At 33.9% G+C, this 20,998-nt stretch overlaps 1 protein-coding gene and 2 pseudogenes across 4 annotated transcripts in view; 2 read left to right on the top strand and 1 right to left on the bottom strand.

The window, feature by feature from the left end:
- The window catches only part of TENM3 (teneurin transmembrane protein 3), a 3,393,579-nt gene that overhangs the window by 2,848,454 nt on the left and 524,127 nt on the right, over positions 1 to 20,998 (bottom strand). The gene's annotated exons all lie outside the window — the stretch shown is intronic.
- LOC140514717 (zinc finger protein 280D pseudogene) lies at positions 15,695 to 18,163 on the top strand (annotated as a pseudogene).
- On the top strand, positions 18,171 to 19,801 carry LOC140514716 (zinc finger protein 280D-like; annotated as a pseudogene).

Below are 20,998 nucleotides of genomic sequence, written 5' to 3'. Positions count from 1 at the left end.
GAGGACTGTTTATCCCTCAAAATTTGCTTTCTTTTTAGAAAAGCAGATCTAAGAACCTGTGCAGCACACCCTCCTGTGTATGCTCAAGAGCTTGCTGATACACTCCCCAACCTCCATTTTGCGAGACTTTCTCATTTTGTTTCACATTATTGAGCATGGCGTCATACATTTGTTTTGGAAGGGAAATATGTTATGGAAAGGGGGTGATTGTCTAAATGATGTCAAAGAGTTTCTAAACCTTGAAAGTATGAGTTAGTACTTTTTCTTTTCTTGTACTAGGTTTTATCTTTAGATATATTTTAGGCAATATCTAACGGCCAAACAAATCTAAGATAATAATTGAGTGTCAAACATTGACTAGTATTGTTTATATGTATTAAGGACATAAATAACCCTGACAGTTCTTTAATAAATTCTCTTTTTTCTACATGCTGATATACAGTTTATATAAGACGAGTAATCGTTCCTAATTCGTTAAGGTCAGACATTATAAAAGAGATCAGCTCTCTAGTTCATTGTATGTGCTGGGTAGCAATGTGGTAAACATTTAACTTGTATAGTTCTCTGACATCAGGTAAATAATTAAAACTCTGAGCCTCTATTTCCTTATCTTTAAAATGGGGCTAAAAATCCTCTCACTACTTATGTTATCTAGTTATGAACACTAAATTGTATAAGTGAATGGTTTGTATTTTGAAAATAAAAGTGCTATATTATTGTAGGTTATTGTTATTGACACAAATTTAAGTATATTTCATGTAAGTGACAGATGAATTCTAATCACCTTTTTATATGTCATTTTCTCAAAATTATAAATTTTTCACTGAACATTTTCCAAGTTTAGAAGATAATATCTCCTTTGTTTCTCACTCTGTAGAGTCTTCATTATCCCAAATAATTCAGAAGTCATGATAATTCAGAAGGTAGAATAATATGCAATCAAAAATATTCATATTTAAAAATATATGAGAGACGATTCAATAGGGCATCAAGAAATAAGAAATGCAATTAAGACCATGATTCAAGTTTTGAAAGAGATGTTGAAGGGTGGGAATGGTTTAACAATTTGAGCCAAATTTTGAATAGCCTCCTACATCAGGATAATATATGTGACAACCTAACCGGCAAAACTGTTCTCTAAGTTTATGAATTCATGACCCAGAAGGGTTTCTAAAAAAAAAGAAATAAAATAAATTGGCATTACTTTTCCTTCTTTTTTCAATGCTTTTAGGATCTATAATGTCACAGTTCACCAGATATCCATGATCTAGCTTTCTTTAGAGTATCATTGTCATGCTGAAATTTATCCACTTATGCAGGCCAAACTAGCTATGAATCTTTCAAAATTAAGGCAGACAGTTTTTGAGTTGCCAGATACATGGTTCCTCCTATCACTACAGAAAAAACTTCTCCAAACGGTAGAACCTGCCAGATCTGATGATCAGAAAACCACAACCCACTGTTGGAGCTTTCTCACAGCATGTCTGAATGGAGGGTTATTTCTAAGTTCAGCTTCCTTTTATTCCCTCCAAATATGAAAAAAAAGGTAAAGAAAAAGATCTGCAATAACAGAAGAGAGGAAAAAAAGAAATTATCCGAAGGAAATGGCCACAGAAAAGCCATTAGACTGAAAAAATAATTTTGAGAAATCTTTATAATGCAAAGAAGAAAAATGAAAAAGAACCACACAAGGAGAAATCACCTCAAGAAGGGACCAATATTCAATATCTGCGCCTGCAGCCTGCCAGAACAACCCATGCACAAGAGAAGAATGCTACATTATTTACAACTATGTTCTTTTAAAAGAAATAGAACAAGTTTTAAAACCTCAACAGTGGATAAAATCTTTAATAAAAGTAAAGAAAGAAAATGAAATACAATAGAGCTCTTAAAGAGTTTGATAAGAACATAGAACATTAGGAAAAGTTCAAACCCTGACTGCCACTTAGCCTGCTTACAGGCACTTGGGCAACTTTCTTAATCTCACTTCACCTCAGTTTCCTCTTCTGTTAAATAAAGGGGTTAAAATGCTCAAAATCTTTGAGACATCAAATGCCTTGACTATAGCCACACAGACAATTAGGAACTTAAGCAGGGTTCTCATTAATCAGTAGGGATCATTTTAATTAGGAAAATAATAATGTGATAGAAATGGAGAATAGCATTTGAACATTCCAATTGTTAGATCAACTAAACACTCTCAAACAAGTATTTATAGCCATAAAGAAATGACTGATTACCCTTGTAATGCCTCTACTCGTAGGAGTTGGATGGTGTTTCCTGAATCACCATCATGTAACACAGAATGCATTCACTGAGAAAGACAAGTCTTTTGATTTTCTGAGAGGATGGTTTTTGAGGCAGGATAGAAACAGAAGGTACTTCTTTGGATGCTTGGATGAATTTGAGAAAGGCAGTCACTAGAGAGAAGAGCAAACTTTCAGACTGATACTAGGATCCCTCAGAGCCTCAGACATGTGGGGATCTGGTCCCCAGCATATCTCTAGATGGTAGCACCTGCAACTCAAGAGAATGTTGACAGCTAACTTGCCCTTCATGAAATTGTTCTGTGCGCTCCTTTCAGATGAAATCTTTTCTCCATTCCAGCTGGAGTGAATTCAGTCTTGTGTATTATTTCATCTATTCCAATCTGTATAATTTACCTGACTTTTATTTATTGCTTGATTTGCTGGAAAGCTGAACTAGCTTTTCATGAAAGGCTATTGTGTAATCAGCTTTGGTAGGAAGGAGCTAAGCTGGCAACACTAAATTATTATTCTACCCATGAGAGCAATTAGGGAAAGTGTCTTTTATTGTAGGCCTTCTAAAATATTGTTACTTTAGCTTATCAGTATCTTTAGTGTGGTAGATAGACAATAATTTCGGCCCAGTTCTGGCTTGTATATACATGTGTGAAGTGAAAAGTATCTTACCATGGCCCTCCTTCTGCTATTCACAAAGAGCAGAAGGAAATTTCAGTCTCCCATGGACAGAGGTGGGCTAGATCTTACATTAGACATATTTTCATGAAAATGCAAGTCAAGCTGTCTGTTATAACATGTATCCTATGTTCTAAACACCAAAATTCAGGAATTCCAAAGTTCGAATCCTACTAAATATCTAAGGTTTGCAATTTCAGAATAGATACGAATGAAAACTGAAGATGCATTTGGGTACATCAAAGCCATGTGCTGAGATTGCCCTTTATAAACAAATATGCAACCAGAGGCATGAAATCTTTGGCAGATAACGTGAACAAGTCTTAGGTGGACAAAACATATTCAAGTAGAATATAACAAATGTAACCCCCCATATGAAGTCAAGCACTTCTACTCCTGTGAGATGAGATTACTATAATTGGGATCCCGGTGCTGTTATTGTGAGACGTTATATTAAACTCGTCCCCTGTGTAGAAGTGAACAATGACTTAAGTGTTCAAGATTGCGACCAACAATTAGTAGCTCTCTTAATGTTCTCATCATATCACTGTGCCCCATACCCGACACACATGGAAGGAAAATGAATTCACCTTGGTGGATGAACACTTCTGACATTTTCTTCCTCCAGTTATGCCCATTAGATTGCTAACCATCTACAGCATAAAATCCATACATCAACTATGCCTTAAAATAATCTATTAAAACACAATGATGTACAGTAACATAATTAAATATGAGAATGTTAACCCTATAAGTGACAAAGAATGTAGGATTCCTACATTCTGTTTATATAGGTCACAATTATAGCACAGAGAATTTAAGAGGACATCAAGCACTCTTAAATGAAAGTCAATTCCTTCATTTTTCAAAAAAATAAACTGAAAGTCAGAGGTAATAAAATGAATGTCTGAGTTAGGTCTTCCTGACTCCAAGCATAGAATTGAGGCCACTGTGACTCCTAGTTGCCTGATACATTTTTCCATTTGCAGAATCTTCTACACCAGATTTTCCTTATCAATTTCTGCTAATTAATATGTCTAAAAATTGACTTCAATTTTATTAAACAAACTTTTGTTAAAAACCTTCAGCTTGTAAGTCATTGCATTATGTGGTCCTTGTTATCATGAACCTTAATTCCAGCAAAGCCACAGAATATAAACAGAAAAGTAAATACAAAATTATTTGAGTAACAAGAGAGTATCAGCTACCAGGATGATCAGGAAAAGTCCTTATGTAGAAGGTGGCAACAGAATGAGCCTTGAAGGAATAAACTATATTAGGTGATAGTTGAAGAGGGATTGCCTCCTAGGAATGAGGTACAACATAAAAATTTACTACCTAAGGTACAAAGAAATTAATGTACTCACAGTGTAGAATACTTAATTTACTCAGGATAGCATTCTCAGTGTATTCAGTAGCATAAAGGTAAATATACACTTTATCACTGAATTTGAAAATGAAATATGCTCAAGTCCAGAGGTTAATCTTTTCGTATAATGGACACTTTGGAATCTGATGAATCCTACTGATGCCTTCTCAGATTAATATTTTAAAGGCAAACAAAACATAAGATTATGAAAAAATGAAAATAAACATCCCCCAACGTCCCAGTTCAAGGTCCCTCTGAATCTGTGCACAGGTCCTAAGTTAAGAACCTCTCCTCTAAACTAATAAATGAGGGTTAGTCCGAGGAGTAGTTACTTCCTCCAGAGCAAAGAAAAGTAGGCCATATGGGGAAAAGATGTAAATAGCTTTGAAAGCAAGGAAAAACATATGCTTTCTAATTTTTTTTCCTTTTTCTATCTAAGCTAATTGCAATACTGACCAAGGCTAAGTATGTTATCATCATCATCATCATCCTCAGTAATTAGTATTGTAGGATTTTCAAAGCACTTTCTACATATCTATCATTCAGGTGGAGAAAACAGAAAGACACTATTCTCAGGTTAGTTCATTCAAGCAACCTTCTTCCCTGTGGGCTGAGAGAAATGGAGTGGATCCCTGGAGGGAAAAATATACTGGCATACCTATTTAAAAGCTTATGTTATGGGCAGGTTAAGTTGAAAATTGTTTCTGCTTTGTAGGTCTTTTAATAGAAATAAATAGCAAACTCAGAAGCAGGTGGGGAAATCATAAAATGAAAATATCTGAATATAGAAAGTACAATAGTATAATTGGTACCATGGCAATAGGAGTAAATTCAATTTCTTATCAGGAAAACAAAAGCATGGGGTTGCCTTAAGGAAGCAGGAAGGAAATACCTGTCACTTTTCTCCATTTTTTCTGTCCTGATTTAGAAGAAGGAAACACTGAGAGATAGAGGTTGGAAGGGAGACACTGAAAGTGAGGTGGCTTTCTCTAGGCTTTGCTGGAATGAAGTAGAAGTTCATTTCCTATTGGGGTGGCTGTAAAGACATTAGGGTAAATACTTAACGGAAGAGGATATCTAGAAGGTGCAGGCAGAAATGGACACAATTTCCAACAAGATCTGAAAAGTACAGAATTGCAAGTTCGCCAAAGATGGGTTAAAAAGTGATGAGCTCAAGTAATAGGAAAATGGACCCAGTTTTCATGGGGACCAAGTAAATTTACTGTAGGTTAAAGTGCTTGGGAAACTGTAAAAGCAGGATACAAATGGAGTGATTATTACTGGCATTATAGTTTTAGTGTTATATTAACTTGGAGTTTTAGCTATAATATTTCTACAAAGAATATTTCATTAATAGGTTATTACTTTTATTAGAGTATTCTGTTTGTCAAAGCCAGAATTAGATGTAGAGTAGTTATCATAGGATTTGTTACCAATGAAGTACAAAACACGTATGCTGTCAAAAAGGAAAGAGTATAATCTCCTCAAACTACCTTTTGCTTAAATGTTTCTCATTCACCGGTATAAAACTGACATATGTCATCTAGTCCAACTATCTAATTTCCAGATGAGAAAACTATATCCTAGAAAAGTTGAGAGATTTGTCTAAGGTCCTACAAATAGCAAGATGGCAGAAGGAACATGAAATCCAGGTCAAGTGACAAATTCAATGCTCTCACAAGCAACTTGAGGATTACTATTGTCTCAGGTTTAACTTTGCATGCCCAGAGACTTGCACTTGATAAATTTTATACTGGATTGAGCTGAATCAAAATTTATCAGTTCAAAAATAGCCTATCACTTTTAAAATGAAGAACATCTCCTAATGACCCTCAAATCTGGGAAAGACATTGACTCACAGGGTGGTAAATTTTGTTTACAACCTTTAGAGGTAGCTGTGGAGCAGGATATAAAGTCTACTAGGAAAGAATGCAATTAGATGTCACCCTACTGGGCTGGAAGTCATGAGAAGATATAAGATGAATACGCAAAGGACTTCTGTTCTCTGTTTTGTCTCTTTTCTTTTCCTGGTCTGATGGGCACAGAAACACACAAATGAAGGTTTTCATCTTCCACATGGGTCCATCATAGAGGCCAGGAATCTCAAACTCTCTCTCTCTCTATCTTTGTATCTCTCTCTGTGTCTGTCTCTCTCTGCTCTCTCTCTCTCTCTCTCTCTCTCTCTCTCTCTCTCTCTCTCTCTCTCTCTCTCTCTCTCTCTCTCTGTCTATCTCTCTCTCTGTCTCTCTCTCTCTGTCTCTGTCTCTCTCTGTGTGTCTATGTCTGTCTCTCTCTTGTCCATTTCTCTGTCTTTGTCATTCTCCGTCTCTCAATTTTGATTATTTGTTTTTTTTTTCCTGGTGGGCAAGGCACTACCTACAACCTGCCCTTCTATATATGCAGAAATTCTCATTTTGTCTGTCATTAACTAGGACTATCGTTAAGAATTATAAGTTCATTCTCTAGAAATTACCTTTCTGTGTATACATGATGTTATTGAACTAAAAGTTCATATACTTCATTTTTTTCTTTGAGATTTGTGATTTTGTGAGCATAAAGACTCCAGATAGAGAAACCCTCTGTATCAAAGCAGATCTGAATCTGATAATTCTAAGTGTGATGGGTAGTAGGTAAAGGCTTACAGAATTTTCTGTGTACACTGAAGAACCAAGTGACTTGCCTAGGATGTCCTACTCACTATTGTCTGATCCAAACCTGAAATTAAGTCTTCCTAATTTCAAAAATGTCCCTACCCAGTAATTCTATGTTGCTTTTTCATGCTTCCCTGACTTTATATAAAAATATTACTTCCTCTCATACATTGTTCAAAATAGAAGTTCCGTCACTTTATTGAGAGAGAGTCTGTCCAATAAAGTGATGGTCACTTGCTGAAACATCCGTAGAGTCACTCACTGGGACAGGAATAAGCTGTATCTCGGTGTCCACTGCCAGAGCAGCATACCTATGCACCTTTCTTCATCCTATGCAGAAATTGAAATTTATGCTTGAACAATAAATCTCAAAGTCAACTGATTCTTCCACTCACTACTTTGGTTACACATGGATATTATTTATCGCTTTACACAATTTTAAAAGAAGGAGAGATATATCACTTGACCGGATAATGCTTTGAATGTCCAAAACAGCTTCACCTCCTCTGTGTACAGAGGATTTACAGTATCTTTATATACAGATTTATAGACTGGAAAATATATATATATATATTGAATTAGTATAAAAAGTGGATGACACTTAGATATAGAAGACTTTTCCACTGCACTATGGTAATTTGACACATTTTCCATATTAAAATAAAAGAGCTATATTCTAATTTCAGGAGGGGAAGAATTGAGACAGAAAACTGGTTTCTTATTTCCAATGCACAGCACAACAGAACTCTGGAAATGTGCTGCTGCCTAGTTACAGGGCTCCATGTGCTTTAGGAAACAAAGTGATCTTCCCCACGTTGCTATAGCTACAATTGTGTACCTTTAAATGTATTGCAAAAATGAACACCATTATACTGGAGAGCAAAACAGAAGAGACATTTGTCTTGACAGCAGTTTTTAACTATACCATCTCGAAGAATATGTGTAGCATTTAGTCATTTTGCAGGTGATGACCTATTATTACACTTACCTTATTTATGATAGCTGCACATTTGCATAGGGAAGAAAGGAAAATATTTATGCCCTGTGCAAATAATAAGATGTCCATTTTTGTTACATTGTTTTATTTTGGATAAATATATTTATTCTTAAGAGACTCTAGTTTTTGTAATTTAATTTCTATAGGCATTCCTATAAGGTATTGTTTATATATACATACATACATACATACATACATATATACACATACACATGTATATATACATATAAATATATACAATGCATATATAACTATGTAAATATATAAACATATGTATAAATATACATATAAATGTGTGTATAAGTTCTGTGGAATTAGTACAGAAAACAGCAAAGCAAAATTCCACTTTCTAAATGTCACTTGTACTCCTAGATTTGAGAGTCATGAGCTATGTGTTTTAAAGTGACAGGTTATCTTTGAATTCTCATACTCATCAGTGTAAATTAGAAGAAAAATGATGTTTTGGAAAAACAACATGAGTTATAAGAAATAATCATGCTAGAAATTATACATATATATATATATATATATATATATACACACTCATATACACATGCATGCACCTGGGGGTATGTGCGTAATGAAAGGAGCAGAGGTTTGATGTGGAGTCCCCAGTTTAATCTGATCAATTTACCAGGCTAGTAATCTGGGGTTTTAGTGTAAGAGGTTAATCACAGACATTCTCCTAACCAATAAATGGAGTTTACAGGACCTCTGAAAGCTTTTCCTTATAGAAAAAGTTTTCCTTTCCTTTCCTCTGTCATAGTTCCTTTGAGAAATATGGGAAGTCTATGAACCTTTTCTCAGGATAATGTTGTTTAGTGTGCAATATAAATTATTTATGATTATAAAAGTAAAAATAATAATTCTGAAATACTATTATCATGTTTCTTTTAAATTCATGCTCCCCAGGTTAAGTGTACTTGCTGGGTCAATGGGGAATGTTCACATGACTAGATCTACCTTCCCTTATTGAAGCCAGTCCTATATGAGGACCCAGAAAGCAGCTCTATTTACATCTACACTGTCAAGATGTATGAAATAAGTGTTGAGGGAGAATTAGCACCTCTAACATAATCCAAGAAGCTCTAGTGTGGGCAGTGGCCATATCCTAGTAATGTTGTCTCAGTAGACAGGCTAACCCAGACTGAGAGTAACTGACTGCTTTCAAATCCATCACTGAGTTAAGGAGTGGGGTATCTACCCCAAGAATGTGAAGACTTCTCCTGGTGGAATAGACAGATGAGAACAATTTGTTCCAGCATCCATGAAGGTAACTGAAGCAGGACCTATGGAACACTTAGAATTTGGTGAGACATCAAAAGTGACAAGGTCTTCCACGTTATCTCAGGTCATCACCAATGGTCCTGACTTTTATCTTGCACAGGGGTTGGGGAATCTGTGACTGAATTCAAACTTCATAGAAGTCTTTAGAAAAAGGATTTGTTATGTGAAGGTTGGATTCAGCCAAAGGACCACACTGGAGGACTTATAGGGCCACATGTGTCCTTGAGGCCACAGATTTTCCTCCCCAAGTCTTGCCACTGGAACTGCTGACTTTGGAAGAGAGACTGAGGCTGAAGACTTTGTGGAACTTTGTGTCACTTGAATCCAATTCATGTACAAGTCAAGATATCTTGTGATGTCATTGGCTGACTTTGAAAACAAAGAATGGACAAGAAAAATAACTTATAGTGACAAAAATATTTAACTATTAAAAATAATACATATGAAAAAGTAAAGAGAAAGGGCAACTTTGAAGTAAGACTGAGAGAAATAAAAAGTCAGGCTAAATGTTGTATTTGTACCATCAAGCTATGAAAAGAATCAGGGGAAGGTGTATATTTTGGATAGAATGTCTAGGGAATGTTTACAGAAAAAATGTGGAAAAGAATTCATCAGGCAAAGAGGGAGGCAGATAAAGTAATCTGTACGAAGGGAAAGACAACTCACACCAATGAGATCAGGGATCCCCATAAAGATATGTTTGGATGTTTTTAGTTATATAATATATGATAGACTACTTGCAATAGTATAAACCATTCAAGAGTTCTTATGGAATAACTCCAGAACCATACATTGAGAGTCACAACATTCACACACATAGACAACAACAACAAAAACCAATAAGTACTTTTTTTGCCAACTGTAGACAGTAAATCTATGGAGTTTACTTGTTTATCAGATGAATAGGTAGCTTTCGTTAGTCTAGGTGGCTAAAAGTTATAACCAAAATGAGATTTTAACATGAGGTAGTCACTATAAAATGTAAAATTCAAGTTAATAGTATATTACACTCAAAGATAGTGAAGGAGCCCAAAGAATTCACTGTGACATTTCACTTCTATTGAAACAGCATTAGAACTAAGTAGCAGGGTAGTACAGTATTGAGAATGGATAATGGGAGACAGAGAGATCCGAGTGTGCCTCTGGTCTTAGACATCTACTAGCTACATGACAATGGGAATCTAACTGAACTTCTCTATGTCTTTGGTTTCATCATCTATAAAAACAACAACAAATACCTTGCATGGCTGTTTTGAGGATCAAATGAGATATTGCACATGTGTATACATATGTATGTATAGATATGCATACCTATATATGTATGCATATAAAACATATAGTATTTTGTAAAACAAAGTTTGCTATAAATGTTAGGTCAATACTGATATTAGATTGTCTTATTCTCTATAATTAATTCTAAATAATTTACAAGCTTTACATAATTAATAATTAATAGAGTTGGAATTCAGGCAAAGGACACTAACATATTAATCAATTTCCCACTTATTGCTTGATCCCTCCCTAGTTCACTTCTATTTAACTCCCTTGTTCTTAATTTTTATTTATCATGTATATATATATATATATATATATATATACATACATACATATATATGTGCACATGTTTTGTCTCACAATAGAATGTAAGCTCCTTCAGTTTAGATATTGTTGAGTTTTTTGTATGTGTCTCCACCATCAAGTCTATTCTTGATATATATAGTAGATCTTGATTAGATGCTTGCTGATTGATAACTTTCTTTTAAAATTTCAATTCTTACCCAACAAAAAAATGTTATCTAGGATCCTCTCAGCAGAGAAGAATAATCTTTGACAAGTGCCTCCTATCATTATCAAACAATATCTTCAATTATCTCCCTCCTTGGGATGACAACTCTAACTTATCTGGGCAGATAATTGCATCCCTTCACACCTGAATAAGTGTGAGATCCAAGAACTCCTCCTACATGCCCTAGCAGCTCTTTCTTGGTTCCTGGGGATCTTCATCCATGATTTACAATGGAATGTTAGCTATTCGTTCTCTAGCATCATGATGCAAAGGATGCATTTTTAGTAATGGTAATTATTTTTCTTTTAATTTTTCTTTCTCTTTATCCCCTCATCTTTTTTGAAATACTTGGCACTAGTTCTCCTAGAGACCCAATATTACACTACCTACATAATGATTATGATAAAATATAGGATAATCTGTGTTTGATTTTTCCTTCTATTATTACTTCCTGGAGAAAATAGTCAAATGGAGGATGTTGTATCAAAACAATGACAAATTGTGATATCTCACCATTAATCTTAAATAATCAATGTTCCTCAAGGAGCCCCCAAAATTTTCATCTCAATGTATCATATCTATTCTATTTTCCTTCACTCAGAAAACATAGTTTATTTTCACATAATGAATCATATTTTCTTAGTCTTCTAGGCAACAAATTTCATCTTAGTATTTTAGAAGTGGAAGAGATCTTAGAGGTCATCCAGCCCAAGTGTCCATCAGGTGTGAAAATCTCTTCTATGATATCTCTGATAAACTCTTATTAAACATTCCAGTAATGGAAAGTTTCTTAAATTATGAAAAATACATGCTTATATTCATACATGCATGTGTGTGCATATGTATGTATAGATAGAAAGACAGAGAGAATGAAATATGGATACAAAGATATGATACTTCTATTTGTTAAAAATGTTCTTTCTTATAATGAACTGAATTTTAGCTCCTTTAAATTTCTATCTGAGTAAAATTCCCAAATACTGGCAGATACTACTCTCTTACACCACATTTCTGTATTCTTTTGGAGAACTAATATGTTTGTAAAGGAAATTTTTTGAAATTTTCATATTACCTGCATATACATGAATATGTAATATATATATACATATATATATATTTAACATTAGATATGAATAGGTATTATTCAATTATAAACTGGCTCTTCAGGGTACTAGCATAATACACACCATTCAAGCTCCAGTTAGTGCCAAATAGTGACAAACTGACAAATTTTGGTAGGTATTCTTTTAAGAATTTTTCATGAATTAAAATATACCCTGCCATTCTTGACAATATTTACACTGAATTCCTGATAGAAGTTATCATATTAAAATACTTGTGTTAAGGTTCTCAATTCACTTCTAAGTTATATCTATGTGGCTCTAGAACAACCAATTAAAACTTTAAGGATACAGTTGATTTTGTGACATGGTATTACAGAGGCAAAGGAAAACAAGCAATTTATGGAAATCAGGTTTTAGAAATTGAATGAATCTAAATTTACTTCCAATGTTTTTTATACAGACAGCCATATAACAAGTATCAACCAAGAAAAGAATAACCTCTCTGAAACAATGATGAAAGGCCACACACTTTTGTAAAGATTTGAAGGAGAACGTAATGAGCCCTTGGTTATTTTTTTTTCATGTTTTCTGTTCAATTTTCATTTCATTAATCTAAGATTAAATATATAACAGGAATGCAATAAGAATAGCATGTCAATTATTCAATTTGGTTCAAGGGAGAACAAACCCCAAATTTAAAAATCATAAAACAGTTGAAATACCTAAAATCATTTAGCTACACACATCAGCTAATTTTTTTTTCAATTTATACTTGGTTTTAGGAATATTAACATTTATGTTAGTAATAATATTTTATTTGTAAGAAGAAAACTGAACTGAGAGAGCAGAAGACTTCTGAACTATTACCCTTATAATTATATCAAAGTATTAATTAGCATTGTTTTAAGTCTTATAGAAAACACACATAGTTATAATAGAATTTATATTTTTATAATTTATATTTCATAAATATTACTGTATATGTAATTATAATTTGCATTTTTAAATGGAATTAAAAGCATAACCCCCTACATTTTATGTCACCTATTAAATAATGGGCTTAACGTTGCATATTTCTAGAAATTTTGGATTGTAGATATATGCATATATGTATGTATATGCATCCATTTATAAATGCTTAAAATCAAAACATGATTTTACCACCTGGAATTTCCCTCATAATAATGCAAGTTCAGAAGTTTCAATTTCACTATAATATAGTTTTAAAAACTTGGTATAACTGCAAAACCTACATTAAAGTTTTCAGTTCCAATTATCTGGAAAGTATTCTTTTAAATTTAAAGCGCAACTTTGATGTCAAAAGTCAACTGTGTGATGACATGCTATCAAGATACAACAGAGATTTAGATGTGTTTATTTTATTTTTCAGTAAAAATGAATTTCTATCAAACATTTCTGACAACAACTGTTTTTCTTCAGTTCATTTTTCCCCTTGATATGCATATACATTATATATATATATATCAAATTTGTGATTTACCCTAGGGAAGGTAAAGTACGCCTAAGGCATAATTAAAATATGAATTTATAGTTTAGCCTTTCACAACAGTACAATAGTTAACATGTAGAAATGTTATTCTCCGGCCAGTTGCCTCATATCGATAATATGCATAAAGATCAGATAGACAATCTATGGTCAGCATTTAAGAATATTTTTCTTTACTCTGAATGCTCCTTATGTTTAATTTTTGTGTTTCTTTTGATTTGTACTGGTGGTTTAACTTATTTAATAAAATCCTTGTGAAGAAACTTCATCTACTACTGCAGATTGGCATTATTTTTCAATTTATTGTCTTTGAGAGATGTGTGCAGGCATGGAGGTATGAAGTGACTTCTTTGCAGTCACCCAGTCAGTGTCTTTCAGAGGCATCACTCAAAGAATGGTATTCATGATGCCAAACTCATATTCCCAGTTGTTATTCCACATTTCTCCTCAAGTTTAATTTTAGAAGATTAAAAAAAAAAACAACCAAAACTTCAACTTGTCTGCAGACATTAAAAAAAAAAACACCTTTAAATAGATTTGCTACATTTTTGCCCATGTGAATATTATTTAGATCATACAGCAATGATATCCCTGAATTAAGTTATATGTCTTCTCATCTATAATGCTGATTTTTGTACATCTTTATCCTGAAAACTCTAGGAAGGCTAGAATATCAGCTAACACTTGATATGACAAAAGAGAAACTAAACTAAAAACTTTTGGCTTAGAGCTGTAGAGAATATATCTGATTAAGCCTAAACTGCAATGGTGTAACTCTATCTAGTGATGTGAACAGGAAGGAATTGCTGTTGGAATACAAATTCACCTTGCTGATATAAAAAGAAGAAAAAGTTAAACAATATTACTAAAATGTGAGGCTCTAGCAATTTCCATTGAAGGCAAGCATGCTCAGATCTTATGTGTAATTTGCCTCAAGATGTCTTTTTCAGTAATGATCATTTTCAAGGTTCATAATGAAATTTAATGAGACTAAACACATGGTTCTGTAGGTGCCAGCAACAGGAGTTTAAAAACCCCTCTTTTAAACCAAAATCTTTGTATCCGTTCCAACTCTAAATATCTTGTTTCCATTGGATGATCTTACACAATGGGAGAAAAATGATTAAAAACAATTTAACTGTAATAAGGAACAAAGTGATAATTACCTTATGATAAATACCTTATGAAATTCTGATATAGTGAGTAAGGAGACAGCCAGCGTGAAAGTCAGAAAATTGTTGTTAGTCATTTTTCAGTTGTGTCTGACTCACTGTGACAAAAGTTGAAGATTTTCTTGGAAAAGATAATGGAGTTGTGTAATTTTCTTCTCCAGCTCATATTACAGATGAGAAAACTTAGGCAAATGGGGTTTAGTGACGGCCCAGGGTCACACAGCTAGGAAGTGTCTGAAGCTGGATTTGAAATCAGGAGGAGAAGTCTTCCTGACTCTAGGCATGGAAGTCTGTGAAGCCAGGAAAACTTGGTTTCAATTCCTACCACTTGTCATATCCTGTCTGTGGACCCTTAACAAGTCATTTAAAGGCTCTATTTACCAAACAACTGTCTAAGAATTTTTTTAACATACAGAGAAAGTCCTTAACTGCATTGATAGTAAGTCTCTTCGCATGTTTCCTGAGATTAAGGAAATCAAGTCTAGTCATCATATTTTACCAAACTATTGTTAAATGCCTACCTAACGTCTCTTGAGTACTGGAATAGAAGGAACCTCTTTCTTTTATGGAATGAGCACTTGATTAATCATTAAGAGCCCTTGATTCTAGGACAGTGTGACCCAAGTAAATTTTTTAACTCCTTAATCCCCAATCTCCTCTTCAGCAGGTTAGGAGTGTACCTTGATCTAATAATAAATAGAAATCTTGGGTATCTATCCATAGATGCCTGCTCCGCTGTGGGAGCCTGCCTCATCCCAGCTGCTGCAGTATTTTCCTGCTTCTCCTTTTCCTTCTCCTCCTCATTAGTGCCCCAATAAGGCCACTCCCACACAACACAGGATAGGAAAACCAGATGAGAGTTAGACTTGAGAACTGAATACCCAGTTCCATGTTTTAATTACCATGAATCAAATGACATACAATGCATGCTGATGTTTGTCGTTTGGGTGAGTAGTCACAGAAAGAAAACTATGAAGCTCGATGAGTGACAACCCTCTTCTTCCTAAAAGACAAGTGTTTTTTATTTTATTTTTGCTATAAAAGATTTTATTTATAGTAGAATCCTATGTGCTGCAAATGCTACAATGTAGAAAAAAAGACTAGGGCAGGGATTAAATTGAATTTCAAAAATAAGCTAATATCAGTTTCAGAAACAATTACAGATTTGGATGACATACACCATTTAAATCTCTTAAACCAAATAAGTAATTATCTTTTCATTCTGGGTATACAAGTATATGATGATTGAAAATAAGAACCACAAACTGAGGAATTTAATGTTCCCAAAGATAATTTTAAAATAACTGAAGTATTTATGGAGTGTGTAGAAGAGCTGGAACCCTGTCAGAAGAAAGTTAAAGAAATTGAGGATAAAGATGAGGATGAGGAAGAACATGATGATGACGATGATGACGATGATGATGACGATGATGATGACGATGACGATGACGATGATGATGATGATGATGATGATTTTGATGAGCCAATCTTTGTTGGGGAGACTGCAAGTTCAAACCAACCATTTCAAATACTTTGAACAGAGTCAACTTTAGCTCATTGTCAAGAGAAATACAGACAGAAGCCATCAATAGAGGTTGATTCAAGCCAAACAGTCAATACAATGTGACTCCAACATCAAATATTGTGGCAGCCTCACCAGTTTTTCAATCTGTATCAAGATTTACGGTTAGTTCTGCTGCTCAGCTTGCAATAAGTTGTACCTAATAATTCTTCAAAGTTATTGTTTGACTTGAGACAAAACAGAGGAATACCTCAGTGCCAGGGAGAAAGGAAAGGTCTCTCAATTTCTGAAGCAATTGTTATAATTACTGAAGTAATTTGTTACTACAAAGAAGCCCAAGTCCAATGAAGGTATTGATGAAAATCATCCCTCATCCCCATTCTCTTCAATAAAGTCACTATCACAGAATACACCATCCAAAGGTACAATTACTTCTACTAAAATGGATCACTTTCCCCAAGAGCTTGTCCAAAGTATAAAATTCATTTTAATCAGCTGAATCCATTAAAAAATCACATAAAGCACTGTTGTTCAGAAAGGGTAAAAAAATCTTTTGGGGATCTAATAGAACAGAATTTTCAAGTGCAGTAAATAAAAATAAGATCGTTGATACTGATAAAGAAAAACAGATCATATTAGTTAATAAATGTTAACTAAACTAAGTTGTTATGGGAAACATGAAGATAATCTACAAGAACAGAAGACTCATACCTTTAAATGCTTCAGTTGTCTGAAAATACTTAAATAGAACATTAGGTTTATGAACTACGTAAAACACCATTTTGAACTTGAGAAACAGAGCAGCAAAAGAAGAGGAAACCGCAGAAACATTGCTATCATCAATTTCCCACACTTTCCCAGCTGCAATGTCACACTGAAAGTATACATACCCCCCATGAGATTTCTACCCTTTGTGAAATCTGTGAGCTGTCATTTGAAACAGAGCAAGCTCTTTTACAACATATGAATGATGGTTGTAAACCTGGTGAAATGCCATATTTTTATCAGGTGTGTAATCAGAGATCTTCATTTTGGGATGTAGAAACCCATTTTAGCATTTCTCATGAAAATACCAATAACTTACTTTGTTCATTTTGGCTCAAAGTTAATAAACTTGCAATACCACACATGTACCATTAGCTGAAATATCAGAGAGAATTAATGTCATTGTACAAAGTGCTGACTACGATTTTTGACTTGCAAAGAGAAAATGGATCATAAGGCTCAACATCAAACATCAAAAAAACCTAAACAATTGGAAGGATTGCCACCTAGAACAAAAGCCCCTATCTGAACTTCATCTGGACCTCTTCAGAGAGAAACACCTTCCCACAGTGCAAGCACTTCTGTCTTTCAGCTGTCTCCTCCAAGGCCTAAGAATACAACTACAAAAGGTACAGCTGCGAAAATCACCAGTGCAAAAAAAAAAAAAAAAAAAAAACCAGTACAAGAACTACTGCAACAAAATCCAAATCCAAACAGAAAAAGTATCAGGTACAAAGCCAGGCCCTGGAGGCACAAAAAGAAATAAAGTCAATACAACCCTGTGAAATTTAAGATATTGTTGTGGAGTTTACAAGTGCATTGATTGCTATTCAGAAATAAAATATTTTGCCAACCATTTCCCCTGCGTATGTCCACTGTAGTTTATGCAGATATAATACTCGCTGCAATAAAGCCTGTGTAAATCACAGGTTGAGTTTTCACAGGGTCTGTGCAAGTAAAAGGTTTCACATTTTAAAGACACATTCAGAAGGCATAAGAGGCATTACTGTAGTGAGCCTTAATTGTGATTTCCTAACTGGTGTTTCTGGTGCAGAAAATATGGCCTCACATTTAAGTGAAAGTGATACTCACACAAGTTATTAAAGAAAATATGGTACACGGTAACAGCAACATTGCATGATGGTCAACTTTGTTAGACTTGGCTCTTCTCAGCAATGCAATGATTTAAGATAATTCCAAAAGACTTATGACGGAAAATGCTGTACACATCCAGAGAAAGAGCTATGGAGACTGAATACAGATTGAAACATACTATTTTCTCTTTTTTGTTACTTTTTTGCTTTTCTTTCTCATGATTTTCCCCTTTTATTCTGATTCTTCTTTCACAGCATTACTAATGTGGAAATACATTTAATATGATTGTATACTTATGACCTATATCAGATTGCATGCCATCACAGGGAGTGTGCAAGAGGGGGGAAAATTTAGGACTCCAAATGTTATAAAAGGGAATGTTGAAAACTAACAATTAATAAATGGATAAAATATGCCCATTTCCACTTCAAATTCTGAACAACCTTGAGAGTTAAAGAGTTAGATAAGTATGGAAAAAGAAGTTTCACCTGAGTAAAACTCAAGACTTAATATTTCTGAAGGCAAACAGAAACATCAGCTTCTGAAAGCAAAAACAGAAAATACTTCTTCAGAGGAAGCCAAAAAAGAATGTGATGTAAATCCATGTAAAAGCTCATCAGCAATGAAGAATGAATTATGTACAGCAATTTTTCCAAATTTATTAACTTATTTGTTTTTAGTTTTCAACAATCAATTCCCTAAGTTTCACATTTTCTCCCCTCCCTTCCCAAGATGGCATGCAATTTTATATGGGTTCCACACATGTATTCCTATTAAACATATTTTCACATTAGTCATGTTGCATAGAAGAATTAAAATGAATGGGAGAAACTATGAGAAAAACAAAACAAAACAAAGGAGAAAATAGAGTGCTTCGTCCTGCATTCTGACTCCATATTTCTTTCTCCAGATGTGGATGGCATTTTGCAGTATGAGTCTATTGAAAATGCATTGCTGTGAAGGGTTAAGTCTATCAAAAACAGTCCTCCAACACTGTGGCTATTACTATGTATCTATAATGTTCTTCTGGTTCTGCTCACTTCACTCAGCATCAGTTCATCTAAGTCTTTCCAGGTTTTTCTGAAGTCTGTCTATTCGTCATTTATTAAAGCAAAGTAGAGCAATCTGAAATATGAAAATGACCCCAACCTTGCAGCCCAGGATAAGGGCTCAAGGATTTTTTTCAGTTCTATCCCAGATAATAGTGCTGTCAAAATGGTGATGGAAGGACAAAAAAGCACCAATAACAAAACTGAATGGGAGATGTGCCAAAGTTCAGGGAATGTAATTTTAAATGATCAGACTAACAGCTTCAAGGAAACTGAGCTTTCTTCACAGAATACCAAAAAAAAATTTAAATTAAGACCAAATGATGTTGTTTTGGGCAGTTTTCAAGAAAAAGGGATGAAGTTGAATCTGTTAGTTATGATGTTAGCAAGCAAGACAATATTTATTTAGAACCTCTGATGCCATCTGATGTGCTTGCAAATGAAGCCGCTAAGATTGCTCAGAAAGGCATCATTAAACTACCCGCCAGCCAAGGAAGCTGGAGTAGTTTCTGAGCAGAGAGATGACATTTCTACAAGAAAAAGACCTAGTACAACATAAACAACCATAAACCTCACAGATGAAAAGGGAGCAAATTGAAATGAAACCAGCTATTCATTTTAAGTTTTATTTTAAAAAATAATAATGGTAATAAAGGTAAAGAACAGCTCTGACCCTTCTTATTGGGTGTACTCAGTGATACTTCTGGAAATATAAAAATGGAAGGATAACCTATACATTGTATATTTGTTAAATCTATTATTAATCAATTTGCCAATCATAGTACAATTAAACATAAGTATCTAAAAAGGTATGTATATTCTGATGAAAGTTAAATTTGAAGTGGAAAAGTCTCATTTTATTAGGTTTTTTTTTGGAAGAAAATAGGTCACTGTAAAGTAAGCAATCACAAATATTGCTTATGTATAGCTAAGTAATCATAAGAAAAGAAACATAAAGATATTAATTATTATTAAAATGTTTGGATTGCCTAAAATGAAAACCTGTCACATTTTTTTCTCCATTCTTAAAAGAACGTTTTAAAAAAAGTCCTTTATGAAGGTAATTGATAAAAAATCATGGTTGATGGGTGAGTTAGAGAAGGCTTTAACATGGAGTGTAATGTTAAGGTGGAGCATGTTTATAGTGATGTATTTATCTAATGACAGTTTGAATAAATGTAAAACTCTTTGGGTTTTCATGTCACTTTCCTGTCTGTCAGAGACATGTAAATAGAATTATATGAATCTCTGCATCTCCATTCAGGATGTTCAGTGAAAGTGAAATTCTTAAAATATAAATTTCTGTTTTTTTGTCACTGTGCAAGCTATGCATAAATCCCTGACATATTATTACTGGAAATACTACAGATATTAGTGCCTTTATTGTTGTTTTAATGTTTTTTTTTAGGAACAAATAGATCCACAAATAGTCTGTAAATCATGCCAAAATACAGTTTAATGGAGAAACTGTAAAGCAGTAAACTGGAAACATGTTCTGCCATGTATTTGATCATTTTAAAACTACTTCTTTACATTAAACAAAGATTTAAAGGGGATCTAAAGCAGAAATGTATAAATCCATTTCAGGAATTTAGCCTCCTGTCCATAAGATGGCTGCTCAAATTATTTTTGCTTTTTTTGCTGTCGTACAAACTCAGAGATTAAAGAATGCCTGATAGGATTAACAGTAGTTTGCTTTGAAATACTGGCAAATTTAATTAAAATGCTGCAATTTTACTCCTATAGCATGTGTGTTGAACTATTAAATTTTGTCTCAATGAATGTTGAAAATTTT

Source organism: Notamacropus eugenii, chromosome 7 (genome assembly GCF_028372415.1).
Source record: "Notamacropus eugenii isolate mMacEug1 chromosome 7, mMacEug1.pri_v2, whole genome shotgun sequence".
Classification (NCBI taxonomy): Eukaryota; Metazoa; Chordata; class Mammalia; order Diprotodontia; family Macropodidae; genus Notamacropus; species Notamacropus eugenii.
The sequence above is the reverse complement of the archived record's forward strand: the minus strand, read 5'-3'. Positions and strand labels throughout refer to the sequence as shown.